The sequence below is a fragment of the Camelus bactrianus genome, chromosome 11 (assembly GCF_048773025.1).
Source record: "Camelus bactrianus isolate YW-2024 breed Bactrian camel chromosome 11, ASM4877302v1, whole genome shotgun sequence".
Classification (NCBI taxonomy): domain Eukaryota; kingdom Metazoa; phylum Chordata; class Mammalia; order Artiodactyla; family Camelidae; genus Camelus; species Camelus bactrianus.
Genome location: NC_133549.1, coordinates 58,547,939 through 58,561,218, shown reverse-complemented (window position 1 = coordinate 58,561,218; position 13,280 = coordinate 58,547,939). Strand labels below are relative to the sequence as shown.

General features: G+C 39.5%; 1 protein-coding gene across 8 annotated transcripts in view; it reads left to right on the top strand.

Moving 5' to 3' along the window:
- The window catches only part of ANK3 (ankyrin 3), a 472,635-nt gene extending 460,234 nt beyond the window's left edge, over positions 1–12,401 (top strand). For all 8 annotated transcript variants that reach the window (XM_074374055.1, XM_074374057.1, XM_074374056.1 and 5 more), the window contains one exon: positions 10,982–12,401. The gene's annotated coding sequence lies outside the window, so the exon portion shown is untranslated. The remainder of the gene's footprint in view (positions 1–10,981) is intronic.
- Positions 12,402–13,280: the final 879 nt, after the last annotated feature.

Genomic DNA, 13,280 nt, shown 5'->3' with positions numbered 1-13,280 from the left:
AGGTCAGTGTAGCTGGCAGAAGAGTTTTGCCATTGTATCTGGAGAGGTAGAATAGATCAGATTATTCAGATATAGACAACTCATACAACTTAATAACAAAAAAACAAATAACAATCCAAAAATGGGCAGAAGACCTAAATAAGCAATTCTCCAATGAAGACATACAAATGGCCGATAAGCACATGCAAAAATGCTCAATATTGCTAATTATTGGAGAAATGCAAATCAAAACTATAATGAGGTATCACCTCACACCAGTCAGAGTGGCCATCATTCAAAAGTCCATGGACAATAAATGATGGAGAGGGTGTGGAGAAAAGGGAACCCTCTTACAGTACTGCTGGTGGGAATGTAGTTCAGTGCAGCCATTATGGAAAACAGTATGGAGATTCCTCAAAAGACTAAAAATAGTTACCATATGATCCAGCAATCCACTCCTGGGCATATATCCAGAGGGAACCTTAATTCAAAAAGACAATGCACCCCAGTGTTCACAGCAGCACTATTTACAATAGCCAAGACATGGAAACAACCTAAATATCCATCGACAGGACTGGATAAAGAAGTTGTGGTGTGTCTATACAATGGAATACTACTCAGCCATAAAAAATAATAAAATAATGCCATTTGCAGCAACATGGATGGACCTAGAGATCATCATTCTTAAGTGAAGTAAGCCAGAAAGAGAAAGAACAATACCATATGATATCACTTATATGTGGAATCATTAAAAAAAAAAAAAGGACACTATGAACTCACCTACAAAACAGAAACAGACTCAGACTTAGTAAACAATCTTATGGTTACCAGGGAAAGCAGGTAGGAAGGGATAAATTTGGGAGTTTGAGATTTACAAATGTTAGCCACTCTATATAGAAATAATTTTTTAAAAAAGTTTCTTCTGTGTAGCACAGGGAACTATGTTCAATATCTTATAATAATCTTTAATGAAAAAAATATGAAAATGAATATATGTATGTATATGTATGACCGGGACATTGTACTGTACACCAGAAATTGACATACTGTAATTGACTGTACTTCAATAGGAAAAAAAAAAAAAAAGGTCAGATTATTCAGGCCCCATAGGCCTCATTACACTAAGTTTCTGTTCTGCATCACTTGCTGTAGCTGCAGGGCACAGAATGAACTGGAGGTGGCAGTAACAGGTGAGCGGAAATCCTGTTAAACTATTGCAGATGCTGGCTTGGGCAGTGAGGATGGTAAGAGATAGGTTGAATCAAGAGACAGCAACATGACTTGCTTTTTATCAGATGACAAGGATAAGAGATGAGAAAATTAAGGATGACATCAGTGAGGCAATATCTAGAATGTTCCCACCCATTATGCATGTCTTATAGCTAAACCTGGTGAAAGATACATATAGAGAGAGAGAGTTTTTAAATTGAGGTGTAGTTGATTTACAATATTCTATTAGTTTCAAGTGTACAATATAGTAATTCAAATTTTTTATAGATTATACTCCATTTAAAGTTTTTATAAAATATTGGCTGTATTACTCTCTGCTATACAATATATCCTTGTAGCTTTTTTATTTTCTATATAGTACTTTGTACCTCTTGATCCCATACTATTTTGATTACTGTAGTTTTGTAATATTAGTCTGAAGTCAGGGAACATGATACCTCTAGCTTAGTTCTTCTTTCTCAAGATTGCTTTGGCTATACAGCAGTTTAATAAAACATTAAGCATGAGTTTACAGTCTTGAATTGTTCTGCTTAAGAAATTCTAAGTGATAAATGAAACTAGAAGAGAGTTCAGACAGGTTTAGTATGCCCTTAAAAGTTTAGCAACTTGTTCATAGACTCAGACCCCAGGTGGGAAACTAAAAAGGTCACCCACAACAGCTGAGCCATTTTTCTATAGTAACAGGTACCTAATATCTATGAATAAATGACACCAAAAATATATGACAGTGCTATACTTCCAGGGTCCTTTAGAGTGAATTAATACAGAAATGATTTGGTCACTAAATGTACAAGAGACTTGAAAATGATAAATAATCCACCCTGTAAAGCAGTTGGCAGGGCCTTGGCTCACTTGCTACACCACTCAGAAGGAGAGAGACACTTGCTAGGAGAATTCATATGAATGTGAAACTAGCTTCAGCATATAGCAAACTGAATGTGTCAGATGGAAAGAATGGTGATCTGACTGCAAGCCTCATTTTACTCTCCAGTATGGTATTTACCTTCCGTAAGTGAACTTAGGAAATGAGTCCAAGAATACTGCCTGGGATTCCAGGACACGGAATGTGTGCTCTGGAAAAATCAATTTGCAAATATATTGGAGAGTTTTTTTACAGCCCTGTTGGCTGTCTTTTTTTTAAACAACAAACTAAGCATGTGGAATGCAGCCAAATTTCACTGAGTCTCAGATGACATCAAAAGTTTTATTCCCCATTTTATAACCAGTTGAATTTTAAGCTATCTGAACCCTACACCTGCTTTTCTTTAATACTGAGTCACTGCTATCTTATTTTTAATGTGAAGGAAAAGCCAGTGGCTTAAAATAAGTATAAATATTTGTATATAACATATAGTGATTTTTAGTCTATAAAGTGCTTTTACATTTTTGTCTTATTTAATCCTTCAAATAAGCCTCGAGGAAGATCAGACCAATTTTGCCTGCCACCTTTTACAGATGAGGATACTGAAGTTCAGAGAGGTCAGATGGCATTTTTTCCTCACACAGCTATGATTGGTAGAGCTAGGACTTGAACTCAAGATTATCGATACTTCACCTGGTGCCCTATTCCACTGAGCTGTCTTTCTAAAATAATTTATGAGTAATAATAATAGTCATAGTCTATCCAAGATCACTATATGCCAGGCATCAGGTAAGATCATTACATACATTACCTCATATAGTTCCCAAAACAATGCTGTAAGTTAAGTACTACTATTTCTTTTTTTTTTTTTTTAATAAACGAGGGACTAAAGTTTAGAAGAGTTAAACGACTTACCCAAGGTCTTGTAACTGATGAGCATAAGAATAAAAAATATGAACTTATCCAGAGCCTAGCTCTTAACTATTACTCTTATTAATATTTACATAGTATTTGATGATTATTAGAAACCTAAAAGCAAATCTGAATCAAATACATGTACAAACACACTCTGTCGTAAGTTGCTTCATACAACACAGTGAAGATACAGTTTTTATTTTTTAAACAAAGCAAAACTTCCCTTTTAAGGTAGCCATAATCTCCAAATGTTTACTTCAGAAACACCACTAGAGAGCTGATTAGTGAGGTTATGGCAAGGGAAGGTCCCCAGTTACATGCTGTAAAAGACTGCAGAACAGCTGCATTTTAAACCTCTTTCAGGGAAATGCTCAGATCTCACAACCACATGGAAGCCAGGAGCAGCAACAGCACCCATGCTTGCCAGAGGCAACCCTTTACCCAAGGCCAAAGAGTTGACTCATCTCATTTACTCCTTTACAAAGTATTCAACCGCCTACCTGGTTTAGAGTGAAAAGCCTAGATAGACAATGGCAAGTAAAACCTCCACGGTCCCTGCCCTTTTTGATCAATCAGTGTCCAATGGGGAAGGAGATGGGACATACGTTGTTTAAGAGCTTAAAATACAAAGTCCAAGATCCAATGAAAGAATAATGTGGGAGCATATTTAGACTTGTGGGTTGGGGACAGTCTCTCTAAAGTCATGACATTATGCTAAGATCTCACAGGAGGCGCCAACCATGAAAAGAATGGGGAAAAGGAGAAGAGGACTCCAAGCAAAGGAAGGGTACAACATGTGCAAAGGGCCTTGAGGCGGTAAAAGGCCTAACACATTTGGGGAAATGAAAGATCAGCACACCAGAGCCTGAGCCTGATGAGCTGGTGGCGGGTAAGGCAGGCACATGATGAAGTGAGAAATGCATCCTCATGGGCCAGAATAGAGTTTGGATTTCATTGTAAAAGAATTTGAAGCCTTTGAAGGATTTTAAGCAAGAGCCCAACTTTTTTTTTTTTTTGAAGCACACCAGCTAGGTACAGAAGGATTGGAAGGATAACAAGAGTAAACTGAAGGTGATGAGCTGGGAGGTTACTGCTGTATGTAGCCCAACTAAGCCACAGTGGTGGCTGGGCTAGGACCTGGGCAGTAGTTTTAGGAAAGCCAACAGCATTGGATGGATTCACTTGGAGGAGAAGGTCTGAGTCAAGAATGATGGTCAGGCTTCAGGCTTGAGCAAGTGGGTGGTGGAGAAAGGAACAGAATGGGTTTTAAGAAAAGTATCAGTCAAGCTCTTGTTGATAGACAAGTCTGGAGCTCTGAGGAAAGGATGAGGCCGGGCATATAAAAAATGTAAGAGTGATCACTAAAGGGGTGCATACTGAATACCAGAGAAAGGGAACACCACAGAACAGACTTGATTACCTAGGGAGCAAGAGAAAATGAGCAAACAAGAGGCTCAGGATTGAGCCCCCAGGGAACAGCATTTTGAGGAGGCACAGAGCTCTGACCTCTTCCTTCCTGGAGATCCCCCAGCTATTCTCTAATCTAAAACTTCCTACATATTCATCCTCAGCCCTCTAGTGTATTTGTTTGGTTTTACCTCAAAATATTTTAATCCATGCTGTTTAATATCAGTGGATGAAAAAAATTCCCATAATATAATATAGATTAGCTGATAAGCCTTTGTAAATAAGTGACCAAGCACAGTTGGAGCCCCCTTACTTCTAGTTTGTGACACCTCCTGTGTAGGTGGTACGGGGAGTCCAATGTTCCAAACATTTTCCTAAGTGGACTTGGAGGGCATTATGCTAAGTGAATTAAGTCAGACAGAGAAAGACAAATACTGTGTGATATTACTTACATGTGGAATCAAAAAAATACAATTAGTGAATATTAAAAAAAGAAGGAAACTCACAGATATAGAGAACAAACTTAGTGGTTATCAGTGGGGAAGGGGCGAGGGACAATACAGTGGTGGGGGAGCGAGAAGCACAAACTACTGGGTGTCAGATAGACTCAAGGATGTACTGTACAAAATGGGGAAAATAGCCACTGTTTTGTAATAACTAAATGGAAAGCAACCTTTAAAAATTGTACAAAAAAGAAAAGAAAAAAAAAAAGACATTATCCAAAGCATGTGCCATTCATTTGAGAGCATGTAACTTTACAGTCTAGGCCAAGAGGGCTAGATCATAAGTAACACAAATCAAATATATCACTATAATAAACAATATAAACAAAATGCTAGGAGAATCCACTGGAAGATGAAATAAACTCCAACACAGTAGATCTTGCAAACCTTCTTGAAAGTGCGTACTTGAACTGGCTTTTTAAGAAGGAGGAGGATTTGAGGCCATGCAGTTGTGATCATAGGTGCTAAGCTCAAGAGTTTGGCCTCAACCCTGGAGACGTAGGTACCACTGGAAGTGTTGTGGTAGGAGAATAATACAATCAGGTGGGATTTAGGTAATCCTAGTGGTAGCAGAGGGAGTTAGTGGCGAGGAGAGAGTGAACACAAGGACCTCAGTTCTGAGGCAAGGATGAGGGCCTGAACTGAGGCAGAGAGAATGGAAAGGAGAAGGCAGATTTGAGGAATGTTTTAGAAGTATCACAACCAGATTAATTCTATGGAAGGAGTGAGGTTTAATTAAAGATGACATCACAGTTGTAAGCTTCTGTATAATCACTAATAAAAATGTAGGCTCTAAGACGACAAGAACCAAATCAGGCACTGAAGGCGCCCTGCTGATGAAGGAGGCTGATCTGCAGTGCCCTTCCATGTTTGTTGATGATGAGAAAGAGAAATCTGGGCTAGAGGTCTTAGTGTGGTCATGTCTGGGACTGAAGTGGCCTGAGTGAGTGGAATCACTGGGGCGTTTACTAGCTGTGTAAGCGAGCTTGGCCAAGTGATTTAACTTCTGTGCCTGAATTTCCTTGCCTCTATTAGGATAAGAGTAACATATCTCATAGAGTTGTTGTTCGGTTTAAATGGGTTAACACATGTAAGTCACTTAACATAGTGGCTGGCAAGCCCACAGCAGGCACTCAGTACCTGCAGCTGTTATCAGTAGTACTAAAAGAGGTGAGAAAAGAGCCAAGAATAGCACCTGGAAGAGCCTGATTCGAGAGGCCAGTGGACTGAGCAGTGGCAGCCAGGTGTGCTAGGATGCAGCGTGGGGAGGAGTGGGAACAGCAGCCACTGGGATCCTCTGCCTGTGATGCTGGCTTACACTTCAGAATTCTTCCAATTATTTTCCATCACTTGTTTCTCACAGTAGCCCTGGGAAATCTGCAAAGTAGGTATTCTTACTCCCCTTTGCTAACGAGAGGTAGCAAAATCCCTGAGGCTGTAGTTAATGACAGGACTGGATTTTAACCTAGACCTTCTGATTCTGCTTCCAGGCAGACAGAACTATGGCCTCAAGTGCTTCACTCCAGGACCCTGACCTCCAGAATATTTTCCAGAATTCATCTGGAGTAGATAACGTTTTTATGTAGTACTTTGTTTTTCTCAGCCTTTAAATGCCTAATTAACCAAAAGCCTTGTCTTCAAGGTAAAAGTGCAGGGATTCTACAGTCTGGTGGCTTGACTTCCAGTACTGGCTCTCCTGTGCACTAAATGTACCATCCGTGTAACAGCTCTATGGCTCTATTTCCTAATCTGTAAACTGGAAGAAACAGTACCTCATTGTTATTAGGATTAAATGAGCTAATCCACCTTAGAACAGTGCCTGGCATATCATAAACATTTAATAACAACAACAGCTATACAACTTTATTAGTTACATTTTTCTTCCACTGCCAAAATGTGTATCAATATTTTCCCAGTAATCACTTTTCTTTTTTAATTGCCCCCTATGACCTCAGATTTTTTTTTAATCACAAGTCACTAGAAAAGAACTCCAGAAAAGTCCCACTTACTGGTATTAGTTGAAGAACAAATCTATATAAACGAGGAATTATTTTTAAATTGCACCATAGTTACTATGATTACAAAAAGTAATCAGAATTAATGCGTAGGAAAAAATGTTCTTAAGCTGCATGACTTCCTTAACGAGAGAGAAAAAGAGAAGGGAAGGGAAGAGAGAGGTGGGTAGGAAGAGAAGAAGAACTAGAATAACAAATCCTCTCTTCTAAATGGGCTAGAGGCAAGGCGTATCAGAGAAATCCTTCCTTAAGGCCTAACAGAGCTGTCTGTAAAGATGAGTAAGAGTTAACCTGCAAAGGTGATCTCCCTAGGGAGAAGAGAGCCCACACTTTCAAGGAGATGGCATTTGAAACAAACTTGAAGGGTAAAGGGAAATTAGAGCTAAATGAAGATTACAGAAGGGGATTAGAGGTGGATACAAAATCATGAGCAAAAAAAATAAGGAAACTGGAAACCTGTGGGTTGATGACTAGCATGTAGTCTAGGTCCTCTAGAGCTTTCCAGCACGGATCAGCAGCGTCAGCACCACCTGGCAGTCTTGTTACAAATGCAGACTCTCTGGGCTTACGCTGACCTACTGAATCAGAACCCGTATTTGAAGACCCCTAGGTGACATCCATGCATACTAAGCTTTGGGAAGTGCTGCTCCAGGACATATCATTGGCTCTTAAACTTGGTTGAACATTGTTGGAATCACCTAGTGAGTTTTTCCTAAAGTCTTTTGATACTGGACTCCACCTCTAGAAATTCTAAATAAACTGGTATGGGATGTGGTTGAGACATTGAGTTTTTTTTTGTTTTTTTTAATCTCCTCAGATAATTCTAATGTGTACCCAATTTTGAGAACCACTGGATATTGTAAAGCAGTGCATTTCAGTGGAGAATAGCGGGCATTAAACATGTAAAGGTTCATTGGGCTGAAATGCAGAGAGCTAAAGATGTGAGGTTTTTCTTCTTTGTTTTGTTTTGTTTGGGTTTTTTTGTTTTGTTTTGTTTTGTTTTGTTTTGTTTTTTTTAGCTAGACACTAGGGGCTAAAACCCAGGAGTATGTGGACCTATAAAGGAAGGTTGGTTTTAATTCAAGTATACTCCTGTCCTGAAAATGTGATATGGAAAGTACAACATTCATCTGTGAAATATAAACTGCCATGAAAATCCAATGAATAGCTGTTTTTCCATATTTTAAATGTTTCTTAAAATTTTTAAAAATATATCATGAAATGACTAAAAGGAACTGTTGGTTTTCTAAATTGTTTTCCACTACCTTTGAATTTGAAAGGCATGAAAACCCCAAAACAGATTCCTAAATGCAAATGTTTCTCAGATCCATTCTCTATACCCAGAAAGAGAAGATGAGTCAAATTCTATTTCTGAAATGTCATCCTGATGGATCCTGCCTGCACACCTTTCCCTCAGATGGAGATCTCAACACAGTTTATAACAGGCACAGTCACTCAACCAAGGCTCTCATGCTCTCTGGGCAACACTGTACTTGGTACAGTCTTTTTGGTATAGTTCTATGAATGACCTTCCTGTACCCTATGTGGTTGGGGCCTACACACTCTGATTGTGTGACTGAGAACAAGAGAGATTTATTTAAAACAATCACCCCAGGGGGAGAGTATAGCTCAGTGGGAGAGTGCACACTTAGCATGCACGAGGTCCTGGGTTCAATCCCCAGTACCTCCCTTAAAATAAATAAACCTAATTACCACGCCCCCGCCAAAAATAAATAAGAAAGAATGAAACTATCACCCAAATCATACCCCAGTATCAATGGGCACAATTAGTAGTATATTTTTTAATTACAGAAACATATCTACTCTTTCTAGAAAGATAATGTTCACTTGCATTGAGATGATAAGAGAAAGACCTTGTTTATTGCAAGATTAACTGGGAAGTTGGATTGGTTTTTGGAAGATGAAGCAAAACAAAAGTTCAGCTGGGTTGTGGTGATGACTGTATATCTATATACATTTACTAAAAATTATCAAACTGTACCTTTACAAGCGATAAATTATATGGTATATAAATTATATATTAATTAAGTTGTAGAAAGTTGGGGGGGGTGGGGTTCAACTAGAGAAAATTGCTGAGAATTCTCCCTAAGAAAACAAAGTGAGATCACCAGGGTAACATTATCATCAGACCATCTAAGAAGCCTGGTGCCTAGGAGATTAGCAGTAGATGCTAAGAGCAGAGGTGAGAAAATCCTGATCTTCTTACTCCGATTTGCACACTTTCTGGGACATGGCCTGCCCAAGTGAGTCACTTTCCTTCTCTGGAACCTCTGCAGAGTCATGGGAGTCATGGGGCAGGTGCTGAAACCACCCCAGAAGGAATCGATGCTTTGATATTCTTGGCTTCAAGCGTTAGTGACCTGGGGTGTGGAGGTCAGTAGCACTTTCAATACCAAAAAAGGGAGGCAGAACTATAGTGGGGCAGAGAGGTAGTTCTGTGCTAACATGTTTACAGAAGCCAGGGTATCCCGGGTGATCTATCTCAAGGGAAAGAAACTTGTCTCGGGTAAGGGAACACTTTTAGGCCCCAACAGAAGCAGAATTCTAAAGGGTCTCCTACACCTGAAAAAATAAGTCTGTGGCTATTGGTTTTGAGAAGATATGAGTGAACATCTCCACCATGTATGTTTCCAAAATTAATCTTGCCTTACTCAGGTTTTCTATAGAGGCTGTCTTATTCTCAGGCAGGCATTCAAACAGGAGGAAGGAATAAATGTAGGAAGAACTTTGTTTTATGGAGGAGTCCCTACCAAGAACAGAACTGGACAAGAGTATGAAAACCTCTGGCCAAGAATGTTAATTTATTTTGACATATTAAGACTGGCTATAAAACATTGGTACTTTATGCAGGTATTATCCAGTAAGACAAGACATTCTTAGTGGAACTGCCATAAAAAAGCTCAAAATTCATTTATCCTGTCATGACAGAGGCAGGAGAAGGAAAAGTATTCTTTGCAATGGTAGAAGAGAGTCCTTCATTTTAATTTGCATGTGGAAAAGCAATTTCATAGTAATGAAGTAATGACACCATTCTCCCTTTTTGAAAGATTGGTTGTGTTTTGGGGGTTAAGATACTTATTATAAAATATCCAGGCATGACCAAGATGCTCTATCCTGACTCCATATCCCTGGCCCTGTGTGCCCCTGAAAAAAAAAGCCCAGACATTTTGATAGAAATCTCACGTTACCGAATGCAAGTTCATGTGCCCGACGCACAGTGAGTCCCAACAACCGAAAGATCAGAATTTGGAGCAAAGAAAGGTTTACTGCAAAGCTGAGCAGGAAGAATGGGTGGCTCATGCTCCCAAAACCCCAAACTCCCTGAAGGGCTTCAGCAAAGCATTTTTAAAGGCCAGGTAAGGGAGGGGTGTCCCAAGGTATGTGATCAGCTTGTGCACAATTTTCCAACTGGCTGATGGTGATCAATCCCTAGGCATCAGGAGGTCTGGGGCCCACATGCTCATGATCATCAGGTAGTTAATTTCTTCCACTGCCTGGTGGTTTTAGGGTCTAAAAAACTCAGGAAATGTGCATGAGATACTACTATCTAGGTAATTCAGAGAGGAGCTACAACAGAGAATATGGGGTAAGAGCCTTTTTCAGGAAGGCCCCACAGGGTCCTGCCTGCTCAGATACACCCAGAGAACACCTCCATCAGCCTCTTCATTCTACAGATAAGACTGAGGCCCAGAGGCCATTTACAGTCCTGCGTACTGATTGAGTAACCTGAGCATCAGAGACAGAACTAGAAGATCTTTCAGACTCAATCTCTGAAACCACAAATACAGTCAGCAGTGTTCTGTGGAGGGCAGAGGGTCACCTAGAGAAGGTCACTGCCTTCACAGAGCTTTCCAGTATACCTCAGGGCCTTTTCTCAGAGATATCTAGCAAATGGCCTCAGGCAAAAGCATGTTAAACCACCCCATTAGGAAGGAGAGGGACCCCATTCTGCTGAATGGCAAGGAAGACTGAGGCAAATTCTCTTCAATAGAAAAAGAAGAGGAAAAAAATAAAGTTAAACTCACTACCTGTTGTTTCTCTTTCCACAGGATCATGTGTTTTTACTGCCAGTATTGAGAAATTCATGGAAGATAAATCAGCAGGAAGTAAAAATTCATGGAGAAGGGTGTGTGTGTTTGCTGCTTCCACACATTAATGGCATGATTTTTTTTATGCAAAAAGAAAAAAAAAAGAAAAAGAAAACCACCCACATTTTAATTTAGCATGAGCCAATTTACAGAGCATGGAAATTCACTTTCATTCCCAGGATTGGCACGTGTGCAATTAGCAATGCAGTGTATATACAAGAAGCCATGCTGTTAACAGTTTATCTCAAGTAATTTGGTGTCATTTACAAAAGGAAGAAATTCCTGCAGCCAGAAGGGACAGAAGGAGATGGAATGATCAAACCACGAAGAAACACTAAAATTACTAAATCCACAACAGCTCGCCTTATTTTTCTTGGACCCAAACTGTCAGGGTATAAACACTATTTGTTTCTTTTTTAAAACATCTATAGTTTTGCTGTAAATAATAATACTGTATAAATTCTAACAGAAAAATAGAATAAATGTTGATAAGGCACTGCCTCTTAGAACACAAACAGAATATTGCAGATGCATTTAACATTATAGGGGTCTCAAGTGACTTCACCCTAGAAGCAGAAGGCGGGGTTATGGGTGGGGGGATCTTCACTGATTCTTGTATATTAGCAATTATAATGTTTGTATATGCAAAACTGCTAGCTTGATTTAAAAAAAAAAAACTTTAAAATCTGCTGCAAATTTAAATAATTCCCAAAATGAGGAATTCTGTAGTTCTGTGAAAAAAATTTTTCTTCAGAATACTAATATTTTGATGCATGTGTATCACCTTATTTTGATTAAATCTTTTCCAATTTTGCAAACACTACAGTATACTGCAACACAGAAGATTTTATCTGTAAACACAAAGCCCTTCATCTAATATTTGTTGCTATTGCCAATTTTTCAATGAAATGACCTAAAAATGAAAAAAAAAAAAACCAATACAGTAGTTGCTTTCGGGGGAGGGGGGGTGCTGTTAGCGCTTAAAAGGGGGTAATGCTTGCCGCTTTAGAGGTGGATGGTGCTCATAAGAGGCCCCCATCAGGGGTACTTTATATGGACTGAACAGAAATTCTTAGCTAGTAGAATGGCAGCACGCTGTAAAATTATTACTGTATCGTGTACTGGCTATAAGATGTAGACACCTTTCAGTAAGCCAATCATTTGTAACCATTCTAGCAGTGTCATATTAGGTTATTAAGGCTGCTGTGTTTTAAAGGGCATTTTTATTTGGGTTTTGGTGAAATTCTTTAATTTGTTGATTATATTCATATAAAATCAGCATTCATTGACACCTAGCTCTAATGACATATGTATGAAAAACCATACACTGGATGACCTAGTCGATTATTTAAGCATAAAATAAATTGTGTTAAACTCCTCACCTGTCTGTGCGCTACAGTGTCCTTGTGTTCTCTGCCAAAGGGCATTATCCAACTCCCTGTCCTCCGGCTGCAGCAGTCCTCCTCACCAGTACTTTTCGTGTCTCTGCCTCTGTGGTCACTAAAGAGATACCCCTAATATTTCAGTTCTGCCCTGCCAACTCCCAAGTTAACAAATTCTGTGCATTTCATGGAGAAGCCAAAAGGTAAAGACTAACTGACAAGTGATCTTTGCCCACATCTGGTTTGAGCTGCCCCCCAAAAAGTGGAGAACTGAGGCTTTAACAGCTGGCACATCCAGAAGTTATAAAATAGCATCTCCAGGAACCATCCAGGTTGCAGATGCTTTTAGCCCAGAAAGCTGCTTTTTTTTTTTTTTTTTTTTTTTTTTGACGTTCACTGTCACTGCTTATAAATTGGGAGATTTCACATAATAACCCACATTTCCAACTTCTCTTGAAAAGCAGGATTTAGCAACCACAAGCCTCATTCCCAGAAAGCAACAACCTGCCGGGTCGTGTAGCCCCTGCCCTTTGCAACCAGGGGTGTGGTGTCCAGGCACCACAGTCCCAGCGCCACGTCTTACATCATGAGTGCCCTGAATGGCCTGGTCGGCACTGTCATCTATAACCGGACACCACACAGTAAGTTCAACAGGGGCAAAGACCATGGTTGTTTTCATCTTTATTCTGGCCCAGAGCCTGGCATACAGCAGTGGGCACTAACAACTCTCATCATTATCACTGAAATTGGAACACTCACAATATGCCAGACTCCATTCTAAGTGCGTTGCATTTATTAACTCACTTAGTCCTCACAACTACTTTATGAGATAGGTTCTGTCTTTGATAGTAGTAGTTCCTGTATAAATATTAAATGGG